This window comes from Amphiura filiformis, chromosome 7 (assembly GCF_039555335.1).
Source record: "Amphiura filiformis chromosome 7, Afil_fr2py, whole genome shotgun sequence".
Lineage (NCBI taxonomy): Eukaryota > Metazoa > Echinodermata > Ophiuroidea > Amphilepidida > Amphiuridae > Amphiura > Amphiura filiformis.
Window position 1 is genome coordinate 59,700,266 of NC_092634.1, and position 17,354 is coordinate 59,717,619.

At 37.5% G+C, this 17,354-nt stretch overlaps 1 protein-coding gene across 1 annotated transcript in view; it reads right to left on the reverse strand.

Moving 5' to 3' along the window:
* LOC140157411 (retinoic acid receptor RXR-gamma-like) overlaps positions 1-15,796 on the reverse strand; it is a 70,030-nt gene extending 54,234 nt beyond the window's left edge. The window contains exon 1 of the mRNA XM_072180596.1: positions 15,523-15,796. The gene's annotated coding sequence lies outside the window, so the exon portion shown is untranslated. The remainder of the gene's footprint in view (positions 1-15,522) is intronic.
* Between the last annotated feature and the right edge of the window lie 1,558 nt (positions 15,797-17,354).

Sequence of the window (17,354 nt, forward strand, 5' to 3'; positions counted from 1 at the left end):
GGGGTGTAGATTTCAAATGGAGTCACCCATTCAGATAAGAGATAACCCCATTTGAAATTCACACTCCCTGTGTGGGAGATTAAGGTCATGTCTTCCATAGGGGGTGTATGGATTTCAAACGGAATAGCCCATTTGCTTCCTTATTTAATTCGGCAACCACATGGGCATATGTCAAAAGGGATGGCAAAATATACGCATACCATGCGTGTAAATATACGCATCCCATGCGTGTATTGCATTGCTTTACAGTACAGCAGTACAATGCGAATATGGTTTACTTCAATCAAAGGTCCAACTTACAACATAACACTATAATGGTTTCACCGCAGGAGGATTATCACCTGTTATCTTCAATACGTAATAATCTTATGGCAGTGAAATAGCGGTAGTTTGATGTTGTACATTTAACCTACGATTGAAGTTAACCATACTCGACGAACCCTTTTGTACTGTATTTTCACTATTTGGTTGAGTCTTGTCTCGATACTTGAGTACCACTAAATAAATAAATATATCAATAAACAGATAAATAAATAAATAAATAAATAAATAAATAAATAAATAAATAAATAAACACTTTTGTATTTATGTAATATGTAATGCATGACTTTTCTTTAAAAAATAAATACTTTCAAAATTACATAACAGTAAAGGTTCTTTTTTTTTTTTTTTTTTTCTTTCTTTCTTTCTTTATTTCTTTATTTCTCTCATTCCTTTCTTTCTTATCTATCTATTATTGCAACAATTATGGTCAGAACAAATTGCACCCATTAAGAACAAATTTCAAGTAACCGCCCAAGAATCGAACTCGGGATCAACTCCTGATCAAAAGGTGTTTTTTCGGTTACAACCTGGCCTTGGAATGGCTAAGAATAGTAGTGTGATGGAATTGTCAGTGTGATTGTATGTGCATCATTGCGTCGGCATGGCATGCAGTCTTTGTCTATAAATAATAATTATTCAATTCATAATTAACGCGTACAGTTTATCACAAGGTTTAGTTAGGGTCATTCATATCCATGCGTTCATATTTTTGTTTCAAAGCATGCAAAGATATTAATAAATAAAGTACATTGTCGGGTCATTGTTACTTCAGAATTAGCATAAAGATGTACTACAAGGATGAACACGTCATGTCTAAGTGTATCGGTTATATTTAGTACGCAAAGCCTGCTATATTCATGTTTACTATCAGAACATATTCAAGAACCACTTGCGTTGTTTGTGCTTACTCTGTATTGAACTTGATTTTGCCGTTCATTTTATTTTTACAAAATAATTGAAAATTTAACGACGAACCATCTGCTATTTGCGAGTTAATATCGGATGCCCCGTCCTACATACGAATCCTGATGTACGCTGGTTTACTATGACTTTGGTCTCACTATTTCTAAATTGGTAGTTTATAAGCGATGAAAACACAAGGAACCATCATGATATTATGATACAAATCGTGGCAATGAACATGATGATCATCGTGATAATGAGTGGCAGCCACATGTAGGCTGAGTTTATTGCACTTTAGAAGATTGCTATTAATATTTCCACTTTTCATTTTATGCTGCTGCAAATTATAGGCTCGAAAAACAAAACACAAATTTGAATGTTTAGATTATTGACATGTCTTCATAATCTTCAAATGTTTGTGGATTGTACATCGTGTATATCATGGTGGGTGTGTGGCCCGGGTGGGGGTGGTTGTGTAGTTGGGGTACGGTTGTTAGGGGTGTTTGCTCAGATTGGGTGTTTGGCTGTCAAGTTGCGTGTCGTTACAGTGAATATATAATGTATATCAATATTTTTAAATACAAAGGTCGATCGGATAATTTAATACGTTGCATGCACTGTGTGATAATGGTCTTATACTCGTGTACGAAAAACACTGAACTCTTATGATGTTTTTCTACGATTGACCAATGCGACTGACCAGTGCGACTGACCAGTGCGACTGACCAGTGCGACTGACCAGTGCATGTACGGTATTGGGCTATTCCAGAAAATAGATGCACACCTAATTGAGGAGTTCGGATTTCCAGACTTTTTATCCAGTCGTGATTGTTGGAAACCCAGACTTGTAAAGAGCCCAAAGGTGAGAAAATCCAGCAGAAAAATAGTTCAAAATCAAAAAATCCTCAATTTGAGAGCTCATTTTGGACATTTCCGTGATTTTTCATTCATTTAATTGCATTTTCAAGCTTTTTCACGTAACATTGGCAACTGGAATTCCAGTCGTTTTCAGAATGCAAACTCGGAAAATCCAGAACAGTTACTCCTCTATAGGGGGTGTGCAGTTTATTTTCTGGAATAGCCCATTAGATACTGAGGCATTTATGCGTGAGTGTGTGGGTTGAAGGTGATGTGGGTATGTGTGGATGGGTACATTAACATAACATAACATAACATAACATAACAACGGCGCTTAATATATAGCGCAATACCAAAAATATGGGTAGGCCCTAATGTGCGTGGACATTGTCCTGGTATTTGCCTGTTTTTTTCTAGATATATATTGCACAAGTACCCATTCCGATCTTCTTTCATCTGTCTCCCTCACATCCCAGGTATCTTTCCAATCATGTTCCATATCATGCGCATAAATAGATTTTTCCAGGTTATAATGATCTGTTTGAGAAGGCTGTCGAATATATGGCAGAGATGGTGGTCGGGAAGTGAAACTCCCGTGGAATGCTAGAGCAGTAGAGCTGGGTGTCAGACAAAGACTCTGAAGCTGAGAGAGGGCAGAAATGCAGCCAAGAAGAGGCACCTGCTTGTAAGAACCCAGCAGTCGAACATGGAGAAGGCTCAACATCAAGAGCCGGAATGATTCTCACAGATCTGACGAATTTGCTTCGCTACAAGCGCAGACTGGGGTAGGGTGATCTACGCGAAGCTGATAAAAGGGGCGACTATAACACCACCTAGATACTCATCCATAACATGCATCTCTGGTAAGAACAGAAGCTACTCCAAAGGTGAAGAAGTGTGATGGATCAGCCCCGACCAGTGTCAAGGAACAGCTCAGTATGCAGTGGAGAGAGTACTTTTCCACTCCCCAAGGACAATGGATCGCTATCTTCCATCACCTGCTATTCAGGACATACATATTTGCGATGAGCAGCCCATCCTAGTGAGAGATACCAACGCCATCCAGAGCGTGAAGAACAATAAAGCTGGACTATGCGTTTACCACCTCGGAGGAACTCCAAGGTGGCGGCGAAGTTGTGGCCAAAATCATATACAAATTCTGTGGTGGAAGTATTCACAACACATAGTCCTCCTGAACAGTAAATCACAAATGCTATTGTTCCATAAAGAAAGGTGATATGTTGCCACATAACTAACCATAGAGGGAATACCCTGAAGTCCATTGCTGCAAAAGTATACAACAAGATATTGTTGTTGACAACTAGAGACCTTATAGATCCAAGTATAAGGAAGGACCAGGTCAGATTCTGCCAATCACAGCAACAAATCAACAGATTGAAGCCTATTGAGAGCTATCACCTTCCACTCACCACTATATTAATGACTTTAGGAAAGCGTTTGATTCAATCAACAGGAATGCCATCAGGTCTTCGCCACTACCATGACTACGGTATTCCAGAGCACTTGTTCAATGCTAGTATGATTGATAGGTGTATACTTTACTCCAAGAATGCTGTTATGGTGGATGGCAGCATCTCAGAACCATTTCAGGTATCCATAGGCATGATAGGGGTACTGCAAGGGGATGTTCTGGTCACATTCTTGTTTATCGTACTCATAGACTACCTGAATACAATTGAGGCTACTGACTCTGGTGCAGTAACACACCTTCGTCAGTCGATATTCAGCCAAGATTATGCGTGATCTGCAATTTGCTGACGACATTGCTTGAAAGTAGTCTTCCATTTCAAGAGAATGTACAACTGTCCAGAACAGCAGGCACAGCAGAACATTTTAAGTCTCATCATCAGCGCCAAAACTGACAATCAACCGAAACCCCCAACCACATACCAGCAGACACCATCGATAGCCTATCAAACATGTATCCAACTTCAAATATCTGGAATCGATGATTGACTCTTGTACAAGCGATCTAACATGTCTATCCATAAAAATCACTTGCTGCTTGGACCACTTTTTGGAGTCAGCGTCAAAAGTGACAATGAACTGAAACTCCCAGCCACATACCAGCATCATACACCACTTCAAGTGTGTCGTTGGCCTATCAAGCATGTATCTAACTTCAAATATCTGGAATCAATGATTGTCTCTTGTAACATGTCTATCAAAGTGAAAAGCTTTTTTGGAAGTTAGAGCACTTTTGGAAAAGCATGTCAATCTCCATTACAACTAAAATTAGGCTTTTTAACACCACCTATGTAACGATACTTTTATCATAAATGGCTATGAATCCTAAGTGACATGGGAAATAAGATGGCATCATGCCACAGGCACTATGGACCACAATGGCCTCATCCCAATGACATAGTCCAATTACCTCAATTAAACAACCATAGTGCAAAATTTGACCTCAAGTTGCAGAGTATGAGTTTTTGTACCCAAAGTTTCAAAGGTCATTCAACGAATGTACAAATGTATTGGGGTTAAAGAACTGTGCACTAATAGATGAGAATGTTTTGGATCCTAGAGAGGATTATTGCCCAACATCAAGCGCCTTCACTGTGTGAGCAACGCCTGGATCTATGACTGACATCCAGCCTTTTATCATCTTAGTACTAAGGTGGTGTCAACTTCTCTTCCTCGCACACTGTCCTGAGAATGCCAGTGGATAAGCCCTATAGAAGGTATGCTTTTTATGTTCCATCACATGGCAAAAAGGAGACCAGGGAGACAATTGACAAGCTATCTGACTTCTATACAGAAGCTGTTGGGGACAACCAACGTGTTTTACAAACACATGCTATTGCATCACTAGCTATGGATCGTGGTACTTGGTGAAACTTTGTAGTCGCCCGCTCCGCAGTCGAATAAATGGGAAAAATAATGAACGTTAACAAGGTCACATTGGTGAAATGTCATACTATTCAAATATCCGCACACTTAAAGGCAATGGTCACTCAATGTAACCAAAATGGAATTTTATTACTTTTTCTTTCTTTAAAAATGCTTTTGTGGCCTCAAAATTGTGACAGATTGTCTCGTGTTTATTAAGGAGCGGACCTTGAATAAATTGACATCATTAAGGGGTAAAACCCCTTAAGATACAAGAGAAACTGTATTACCATCAGCCGTTGTAATCAAACTGGTGTGCCTGGTGCTGAATTTATTAGAAGCGTAGAACAACACACACAAGAACCAGGTCACTCAGAAGCCCTGGGCGGAGATTTATATACAGTTGTAGACCTGGTTAATATTTTTTATTTACAGGGAAATTCAGAGCAAGAGTTACGCTATGTAGTGTAGTATACGACTCGTGTTTTGTGCGAGGGATATTGAGCTTGATTTGCCGTGGTTCTTTGTATATAAAAGGTGTTTTAAGTTGACTAAAATTCTAATGTGTGAGCACGAGAGAAAATGGAAACCTAGAGGTCCATTCCTCGGTGAACGGGGTCATTTAAGCCTCTATATGCGAAGATTGAATCTATAATCAGCACATTTGTACAATGTTGAATTGAGGAGATTCGTCACATTCAAGCCCGGGCATTCAAGACCATATTTTCTACATAAAATGCAATGAAGTGTATACAAACATACCTATTCAGCAATCAGCATGCAGTTCTTAAAAGGTTAATCTTTTTGGAACGACGTTCTAATTTTGATCATTGTTGATGGAACATAATCGCCTCATTCCCAGTGGCATAGCTCATTAACACCTATTTAAAAATCATAGCACAACATTTGACCTCGAGTTATGGAGTATGAGTTTTAGTACCTACTTCATTGACATGTCATATTATGAGTGTACTTGGATATACAAGTTAAAGAACTGTGTATTGGAAGATGATGATGCACAGAATCCTTTCGATGTGGCCCACTTTTATTTGGCGATGGCACCTCATTAGTGTGTCGAGTGAACAGGGTCACTTAGCGCGAGTGATCCTGAAGGAAAACCCCGGGGATGAAGAGGATAAGGAACGAACGGGTCAAATTACGAGGTAATAGTCAAAAAGAGGGTCAAGTAGAGTCCGGGTTATATACTGACCAATGATTCCCACAAGGCATAGGAAAGTGGTAAAGAGTAAATTCTACACGTAAATGGATAGAAGAGGACAATTCTCACAAGAGAACAAAATACGTCATCAGGTGAGGAGAAAGTGAGCGAGAGGACGATCTGAGGACGCTGGTAATAAGGCTATTCCATTTAAAATCCGCACTGCCCTTGTGGAAGATTTTGGGAATATCATCCACAGGGGGTGTAAGAATTTCAAATGAATGAACACATTAGCAGCTCAATTTGAAACTCACCCTCCCTCATGGAAGATTTAGGTTGAATCTTTCTCAGAGGGTGTGTGAAATTCTAATGGAGCTGCCAAATGTTCATTCCATTTGAAGTCCGCTCTCCCCCTGTGGAAGATTTTGGAAATATCATCCACAGGGGGAGTACGAATTTCAAATGGAATGAACACATTAGCATCTCCATTTGAAATTTTGGAAGATTCAGTTTGAATCTTTCTCAGAGGGTGTGTGAAATTCTCATGGAGCTGCCTAATATATTGTTAATTCCATTTGAAATTCATACACCTCTTGTTTATTAAGATATTTCTCTTCCACAGGGGTAGTAAGGATTTTATATGGAATAGTCCAATAGCTTATGGTCAATCAGACATCTAAACGATTTCATTCTGTGGCCAGTTTCTCATCTTCCTATAATTCCCCCGTATCCCTTGTTTGTTCAACGTTCCTTATTTGTCACCGAGTTCCCGTGATGACCTAAAGCAATTACTGCATATTGCTAGATTCATACGAGTCACTCTTGACATTTCATCCATCATTTGCTACCATCTCTTAATCTCCTCTTCTCCTCCTCTTTACGACTTGTCCGCATCACTTGCCTCGCTCCTTGGGTATATGTGTTATCTTCAGTAGATAGCAGGCAAAAGTGATTTATTGACTATCATGGTGTCTGCCCTCCCCACCTTTTACTGACATCGCAATTTATACCATCACCATTACTATCAATAATATCACCCCCTACCACCACCACTGGACCACCAACAGCAGCAGATGCCATTGGTCATTGTTTGTTCTGTTTTGACCCTAAATTCAATGGCGAACCGTGAACATGGTAAAATGGAAAGCCTGTATTAGAATAATTGCTTGAAACGCCTTATTCCGGGCGTGATAATGGTAATAGTCCTCCTGCTCCTCCTCCTACTCCTCCTCCCTCTCCTCCTCCGCTCCTCCACTTCCTCTACAGGGGAAAACAATTAACGCTCTCTCTCTCCTTTTCTGCCTCTTCTGTATCGTCGTCGTCATCGTCATCGTCATCGTCCTCTTCTTCTTCAATTAACCCGAAACTGGAAAATTTACATTAGAATTGTGCTGTATCAACGTTTTCATCATCATCATCATCATCATCATCATCATCATCATCATCATCATCATCATCATCATCATCATCATCTTCATCACCATCGCCGTCGACTTCAACATCATCATCATCATCATCGTCTTCGTTATTATCTTCATCATATCATCATTATCATCATCAGCAGCAGCAGCATCGTTGGTATTTTAAAGATGTAATTTACATCTATAAATATCAGTTGTTATCATTATTGGTGTCATTCTTTGTCCCTCTGCCTTCATCCCCTTCATCGTCCTCTACCCTTCATCTTCTTCGACATTGTCATCGCATCCTTAGGGACCGATCGTTATTTACGGCAGGGGGGGGAATGGGTGTTTTGGCAAAAATATCCCCCTTGTTTTCCCAATTTTCTCCATTTAAAATTTAACAATCCCCCCTCCTGGTTCAACTAAAAATTTCAGGTTCCCCCCTCAAGATCACAAAAAAATTTCGTGTTCCCCCCTAAATGTACCCATTCCCCCCTGCCATAAATAACGATCGCTCCCTTACCACCACCACCATGCATCCGATAATCCTGCACACCTTGGTGACCCCCTTTAAAGTCAACGCAATACTCCTCACGGAAGTCGTTAAATCAACATCTCCAAAGCTCCTCACGAACTTCTCTAGGAGACCTACTTTAAAACCCAAGCTTGGTAACTTTTCTCGCAGACAAGCAAGTTAGGGAGCTTGGGATTTTGTCTAAAATTGCAGAACTAGGTACACTTAAGAATGTAGGTCAAGTGATTGAAAGTGTCACCTTAGATTTGGTCAACAAACTGACCAGCGTCATCAAAATGCATACAACGAAATGAACGCTACAGTTAGTGTATCTCAAATGACCATTGGGTCTCCCGTGACAACTATATTTCTTTACCAAAAACTGACAAACGGCAGCAAAATACGTACATCGTGAGGTGAGTATACCATTGTGTTTTAAAACACAGATTGCTGGCAATTCTGATCGCAAATTGACAATAAAGGTTTTGCAATTTGCTATACCATTCTCTACCAAACTGACCATTATAGAATACATCACAGGGAGCTTTTTGCAGTAGAAGTAGTGATGTTACAGGATTAATTACCATAGCGATGGGTGATTTTTTTAATGTATTGCCCTGCACTATAAGTAGGCTGCACTCATCTCCTGCCCTGTATAGTATGTGTATGTGCGCAATCATAGATTCAATACAATACCGCTCTTTTCGAAGACACTAATCGTACAGGTGCGAGTGAAACGTACATGACTCTGCATAATGTGAAATTTCAATAGGATTACGATGCATTATGCCTATTCTTTGATAATCAATGTTGCGATGCAGCGTTACAAGCTTACAACGTACGTCTAGTGCAGGGCAATATAGGCCTAGGCCTATGCAAAAAATTTGCACATATGCATATCGCTGTGGTAATTAATCCGGTTACATCACTACTTCTACTGTACAGCGAAAAGCGCTTCTCAGAGCTGAACAAATTCCATGTGGCGAATTTATTGAAGAATAAAGAGTTGTGACCAACCTCCACAAAATATATTTAGGTAAATGTTAAATAGTTTTAGCAATAGCTTCTATATTATCATCATTATTATGTATCTCAAAACACATTCACCAATTAAAATATTTATAGGTTAGTATAGCTCGTGACATAATATATTTATTGCAAATGATAAAGATGTCAATTAGCCATATACTTGACTTGAAATCAACATCGTTCATTGTTTCACTGACGTGACGAAAAACACATTCAAATATCCCAAATAAAGCACGACTGTGAAAGGTTTTATTAGAAAACTTGCTGCAAAACATTTTAACATAATGTTATGTAAAGTGTTGGCAAAATATTTGATAAAATGTTTGCCAAAAATCTGAATATTTTGTTATATATATGTTTAAAAAAATTTCATGACCTGTATAAGCCGACATTTAAATATTATAAAACGTTTTGACCAACAGTAAGACACGTTTATGGCGTTTTAAAACATTACCCTGAACCTGACTTCTCACAGATGCTAATTGGCGCGATGGCCGTGTGAGAAAGAGCAGATATTACCCATGAATATGTATCAGGGGTGATAAAGTGCAACTTGAGGTGGTTGTGTGGTGGTGTTAGCTGGTGTTGATGGTTACTATTGGTCACGAGTTAGGCGCCGGTCAAGATGACCCTTTAAATAAGCGTATGATATCTCTTTTTACGTGCATCCAACGGTCAAGGGTGCGTTGCGGCCAAGTTTGAAGGACAGTAAATGCGGCGTGCATGCTAGCAAGCTATTATATGTGCTTTATGTTAATTCGTAATATTAATATGTCAAAAGTATTAATATAAACAGGAACGAGAGTTAATGAATGGGCTGATAGCGGACATTATATCGCGAGGACGAGATAGTTTACGGCCTGGCGCCTAACTAAAGGTTAAAATCGGGGCATATGGGCGAATTTTTCATCCGGTTTATTAAACGGTATCAATACTTTGGCCATGTTGACCATCAACAAATTGACCATTTGACCATTGCATTGTCCGGAGTAATATTTTATGTAAAGTTACAACGATATTCAGCCAATTTGTTGATTTTATTGTCCTGCAATTTTGTGTATAACATAATGATGACCCTTTGATTATCAGGTCTGTGACCAACATGTAGTAGCCAATTATCGATGCAGTATATTATTTTTAGCCTAATAAGTTGTCACGACTTACAAATTCAGTGTTTCTTGTAAACATGGTAAATGACGATGATATTTATGATACACTGTAAAAAGAGTGTTTAGACTTTTAAACACTTTTCTAAACACTAAAATTGAACATTTTTCTAGACATGTTTATTTCTATATACGCAATGTCAAACTCCACGACTCGTATGTTTGATTTCAAACACAATCCATCAAATTCCTTGGTGTTTATTGAAGTGTAAACATTAGTGTTTAGAAAAAGTGTTTAAAGTTTAAACACTGCACACGTCACAAGATTAACAGATATATAAGGAAAATTCAGTGATTGAGTCATCATGCAGTGTCCAAAAAAGTTAACACTGTTTTAAAAGTTTCCGGAGACCAACATACACTATGGACCACAACGGCTTCATCCCAATGGCATAGTTCATAGTGCAAAATGTGACCTCAAATTTCAGAGTATGAGTTTTTGTACCCAAATTTTCAAAGCTCATTCAATGAATGTGCAAATATATTGAGGTTAGAGAACTGAGCCTTGGTAGATGAGCATGTTGTGGATTCTAGTGATAAAAAATAGAAGAGTTTCATTTTTCAATGTTAATAATAATGAAAAGGGCTGAAAATGTTGCTATTATGTAGTTCTATGTAATACATTATATATGACGATGTAAGTCCAATACGGTACATTAAACTTTTCTTGTTTTCCAACTTCCGATATTTTTGAATATCCATCCACAATAACCACAAGCAGCATTATAACCACAACAAATTCTCAGTAAAATTCACTTTTTTTGATATTATTGCTGGTCAGTAGACGGTTTATTTCATTCAACATCTATAAACCAGCCAAACAGCTAGCACTATGGACCACAATTGCCTCATCCCAATTGCATAGTTCAATAACCTCAATTAGATACTCATAGTGCAAAATTTGACCTCAAGTTGCATAGTATGAGTTTTTGTACCCAAATTTTCAAAGGTCATTCAATGAATGTGCAAATATATTGGGGTTAAAGAACTGTGCCCTGATAGATGAACATGTAATGTTGTGGATCCTAGTGTAGTTAATAAACCACCTCACATTGCCTTAATTAAACCAATAGGTCCAATCATAATACTTATTGAGAGTTTTTAATCAAAAAGTGCCAAGTGGAAAACCGCATAAAAACTTTGGGTTCACGGTTAGAGCGAGACACTGCACCGTCTTAGCCACACCACGTGACCAGTGAGACACCCACTAGTACTAGTATAAGTTTTATTGAAAATCGACTCAAATAAATTTTTGCCCATTTTCGGTTTAGGCCCTTCACAATTAATTCTTAGTTTCCTGTTTCATGGTTGAAAACAAGGGATGAGGCGACTTTTAATTATTAATTATTAATTATCTTTTATTTTCTTTATTTTAAAACAAGTGGTCGCAACCTACATCAACCCGTTTCGACAAGGGACAAGCATTTAATTATTTTACAACTATGTTTGATTTTATACATAAGTAATGGTACAGTTATGTTCTTTGTTTATTCATCATTATTGTTGATATGATCAAAGTCAGAAAGTAGCAAATGGGAGTCATTTAAAGTTATTTTAAAGAGAAAATCCAAAATATAAATAAAATAATTAAATATTTTTCCATTCTTGATTTTGGACGCGCGAGGGAAACAGGAAACTAAGGATCAATTGTAATTGGCCTTATAAGATTTATTTCAAGAACCTCTGAGCTAATCCCGGGGAGCTAATACGAGGCGTATTGGTACTCATGCTCTATGCAACTCAAATTTGATCACCAAAAAACGTGATTTAAATACTTGCAAAAATATTTTAAAGTTTTCCTTTTGCTTGTTTTTGGACCCTTGCTATTTGCTATGAACGGGTTAAAAATGATGAATTTGCATGAAGTGACCGGTTAGGTCAGAGGAGCGAAAGAGATGTCCGCGCCTTGAACTCGGCGTCTGCAGGCAGCGCACGTACGGGGCCGTGCTGATGATGATTCTGCAAACAACACTCACCATATTTTTATAAAATTTCTCTACTATTTAAAACAGACAATTACAAAGAAAAAGTTGTTGAACAAAATGCAAGTTAATTTAATTGCATTTTCACGTCGTTTTCGATATATAATATTAAACATTAAACCATAAAATTCAGAATTTTAACCATTTTTTCAACTTTTGTAACACTTTTGCAAGTCGACAGCACACGACATTGAGGTTAAGCAAAGTATCGCATCACCAACCAGGGGTCTACATACCCTGTGAAGTAGGTGTGGGAATTGACAGCCGCATGGCTACGGGAGATCGAGATGCCGTGTTCAACATGTTTGTAAACTTTATAGACAAATCTCGGGGGAGACACTCTAATAATGAACTTGATACTCGCGGTCAAGTGTCTACATTGAGGTCTTTTAAGGTTGTGAAAGATCTTTTAAGAGGATTAAGGACCCATTCAGCTAGGGGGTAATATCCCTTGTTTATCCAGACCAACATAATTCCTCCTCCCGTGCAAGCTTTCGGCAGCGTGCTCCGTCCTTAAATCTTATTTTCTCGTTTTGCATCATTTGAAATTTCTGATTATAAACTTGAACTTGTCTACAGTGTGTGATCAGTGGAGGGGATGAAGTGTGTTTACATCACATTTTCATCGAGCTACATAGTACAATAATCCGTTTCAATTCACTTTGAACAAGATCTGAACACTTCAACACTTAGGTCCGATTTCTCGAAGCTTGGCTAGTGTTCAGGCTTCCTAGCATGTGAATCCATTTTATTTATATATAGGCCTATATTTCTGGGTGATGTACGATGTGAAATTAATTGTGTGCACTGGTATATGTATAGGCTAATTGGGCTTAAGCCTGATGGCTTAGGAAGACTGAGAACTAGCCATGCTTCGAGAAACCGGCCCTATATAGGGTCTATTGTATAATAGACGGTATACTGCAGACTACCTCTGTTTAGACCTACTTGAAACTATCTTTTTGTCTCACAATTATAAATCATTTCAAAAGCAATTTTGTCCTTTGGAAGATAAGAAACGGCGCAGGTATCAATGATTTTAATCAAACTGGTCATGCTTGGTGGGTCATTTTGATACTGACACATACAATATGTGACGCCCGTTTTAAACCATAAAAGATCATAATAGCTCACAAATCACATAATATAGAATAGACAATGGAAATATTATATGCACCTGTGTCCCTTATAATCGATGACAAAATACATTGATAATGTACTAAATACACTAATTGGTGATTGTATAAAATTATGATTATAAAAATAGATAATTGAAAATGACTACAACTATAGGACTATTATAGGTTTAGTCATAATGATCATGTTATGCAATGCTATAAATTACAATACAGTACGTACAGGCATGCACACCATACATACAAGTTGGGTAGCTTGATTTAAATCGTTATTTAAATCACATGATTTTTCTTAAAAAACAATCATTGATTTAAATCAATCTTTTCGGTTGAATAATCATCTGCATTAGCGTATTTTGATGCTCTTTATGATTTAAAAAATGTTTATAATTAATTTTCAAAGTTATATAAAAATAATTTTCAGAACCCTTTTAGGTCTTTATGATTTTCCCAATGAAAATCCCCTTGATTTATCTCTAATTTTCACCAAATGTATTCATGATTTCGCATCAACAATATGTTGCATTTGAGTGCTAATTTTTATTACATAATTGGAATTGCCAACTCTTGGGCATTGGGTTGAACCACTTTGGTTGACTGTGAAGTATGTGGTTGGAGGAGAATTTTTTTTTTAATTCAATTTAATTGTTTTTATTAATCTTGATTTAATTTTTTTTTTAATCCTATTTTTGAATTTGTTTTTAACAGAATCAGCAACTCAGAAGATACGTACTATTTTGAGATACTACACTACAAAAAAAGCGTCTAGAGAGATCAAACACCATTTTCTTGTAGAATCGATTTGTAGGCCTACATGACGGTTTGTGGTTAGGAATTCAACATGCATGCTAAGTCTGGTAATTTTACATTTAGGTTTTAAACAAGTTATATTTTGGTGTTTAGATCAGTATCATGTTTACAAAGAAAAGTGTTTAATCTGTAGGCAATGTTTTTCAATGCTGTGTACTTTCGACTTTAACCTTCCTATAATATAGTTAGTGAATGTATTAGATAAGAAAATATCCTCCCGTTATGCACGTGCTACAAACCTATAGTCGTGTTTGTCGCGTGGTAGTGGACTTCAACCGTAAACAGATCAAATAAACTCTATATGACATGTATGTTTATTCAAAAAACGTGCAATATCTCTGTAAAAAAATGTTTCAAAATTGACCTTATAAACCCTCACAGTTTTAAACATTTAAAATCAATGTTATTGAAATTTTAAGAACGCTTTAATGAACAAAAGCATGCGGGCATGCATGGGCAACTATATATATAGAAATCAAAAAGGTTCCTTTTACAAATTAGGCCGCCCGAAAATTGAGGGTCCATGTTGAGACCCCCCTTAGAGACAACTAAAGAAATTACCCATTTTGTGTATTTTTCGACCACTTTTTACCCTTCGGACTAAGTGTCGCCCCGCACACTTTTCAAGATGCATGGGTTGCATCACTACCCAACATCATGCCCCAAAGCAAAGGACACGATTTTGTACATTCCCCACACTTAATGCTGCTGTTTAAAACAATGAATGTAGTATATTAAAATATACTCGTGTGCTCTTTTTGGATACTTAGTAGGCCTATATTTAAAAACAGACGAAACAAGGAAACAATGCAGTACGTGTTCCGACCTATACTTTTGTTCACTTCTATATAGGAAACTATAGAAAATATTGCTTGATAGCGGGAAAGAAACCTGAAAATTACCAATTGGCCTCTTAATTTTCGGCCATGACATCTATAAGTCTCTCAAAGAGTGACCTTAATCAAGCAATTATACATGTTACCAATCAACATGATCAACTGATGATCAAAATGGCTACCTGTCAGTTTAGGTGATTTGGAAGAGCCTTCTAGTCACGTTGGCCATTGGATCTTCTTGAAAAAAATACGACCATTACAGAATAATATTTGTCTAGTTATATCATGACCATCTCAAATTTGCAAGTCTACTAAATATATAGTGATAAAGATCCTGCTAGGATCGAAAGCTCAGGCCCCTAAACTTTGAAATATATAGTGTGATTTTTTTCGACTAGTGTGTATTGGATATGACAGGGCCTCGTGTCCAAATCAATGAAAACTGATGGGTACCAATGATTTGATACAGCCGGTATTTAAATACATGGTAGTTTAAAATTTAACCGACACTGCATTAAAAGCTTTCACAAGCTTTTCATGACTACTTACCTTTAAAGTATCACTTGGTAATGTGAGAGAAGAAACGGATAAAAATATCCTTAAAGTGAGTCAGTATACGCCACACAGCAGCCTAGTTTCCAAGCTTTTCAAAGTTGTTCACTATATAAATTAAAAATGTGCGCCAGTCGAAGGCTCAATCAGTGAGCTATAAATAAGTTGCCGGAGATTTCTTACTCTCAATCCATTGATTCTTCATGTAAGTAAGTTAAATGTTGTTGCACATTAAAGCATATATCCGGCTTTTAGAAGACGAAAGAGGAACTGGTATCCCGACTGGTATAGTCGCAGCTAGACACAAAGTGTAGTTCGCCGGCGTTAAATCTCAATGGCTGCTTTTACCTGTGTTTATTCACTGTGTATCGGGTAGAAGTCCGGTTCCAAATTGGGCATACACCACCACTACAATATATAAGTCTCGGGTCAATTATAAAATTTCAGCGGATCAAAGACAATTTTCCACACCAGCGGCGGTCTACAGTTCAAGCACGACCAATGGAGTTGAGTTGAACCTGAACTCGATGCTCGCTTGGCCCCGCGGTGAATAGGCTGGCTAGCTCTAATGTACGTCGTGAGTGAGCAACTTAAGCTTTTTACTGCTTTATATAAACTGAAACCTTAACCCTTGGCCCCGATATCAGTTCTAGCATTAATGAGGTTTAGAAAATATATATTTTTTAATTTCAGATTTTTAAATTTTAATAACCATATTGAAAATGATGTGATAGTTGGATTGAAATGATTTGAGCATTCTCTGTCCTCGATCAGTGGTTCTTGTGTATACAGCTCTCTTAATTTACATTTAAAAAATTATATTTTGAGACACGAAACAGTATAATCACGCCGTCGCCGGCCTTGTGTTTAGGGTCATAGAAATGAACGACTTTTTGTGGAGAGCTTGTGTAAAATAGTAAGCCACTTAGCTTCCTCGAAAAAACAAAAGATGAAAAAATGATCAACTATTATGAAGTTGATGAGTCCGCGCTGCTCTATATATGTTTTTACAATCGGTGGTGGTGGATGTAGGGTGGCTTCTGGTGCATGGCGGTGCTGGTAGTGGTAAAAATAAAATGGTCCGTAAAATGGGTTATAGTTCATAAAAACACTGATATGCGATAAATGCCCTGGGATAGAAGCCTGGAAATAAATTAATCTGTATTGTTTAACAACATGAACTCGAGACCTACTTATATCAGATGATCATCTACTCTTCCCTGGGTGATTTTTTGAACTCAATATTGGCATTGCTACTGATTGCTACATCGTATTCGCCATAACTGAAGTTGTTAGCCCTATCCTAACCACTTGCAGGTCTAGGTCCCATGTTCAAATCCATAAGCGGTTTTTTGAAGAATAGGGTATATTGCTGATCCATTAATTATCCTTTTCTGTGCATTGTGGGATAGAAAATGGGAGCAAATTAGCGATCGATTTGCCCCCTTTTCAATCCCACAATGCACCAGAAAAGGATAATTAATGGATCAGCAATATACCCTATGGCGGACACACTATAGTCCGTTTACCTTCCTCGAGTAAATATATACAAATCAAAGACCCTGGAAATTAATATTGTTTTTTATTGTATCTCTAAATGTAATGATGAGAAGTATATAAAATATATATTTTCAGAAAGGAAATGGCGCAAGGAATCCATCTAGAATAACGAATTCCTGAAAAAATTGACAGGTTTGAGCAAATCTCAAAATTTGATTTTACTTTACTGACGCGCGGAAGGTAGGTGTTGTAGAAATGCTAAGTTTAGGCCTATAATTACAATACATTGTAATACGGTAAAAAAAAACGACTGCTAAAACATTTCAATG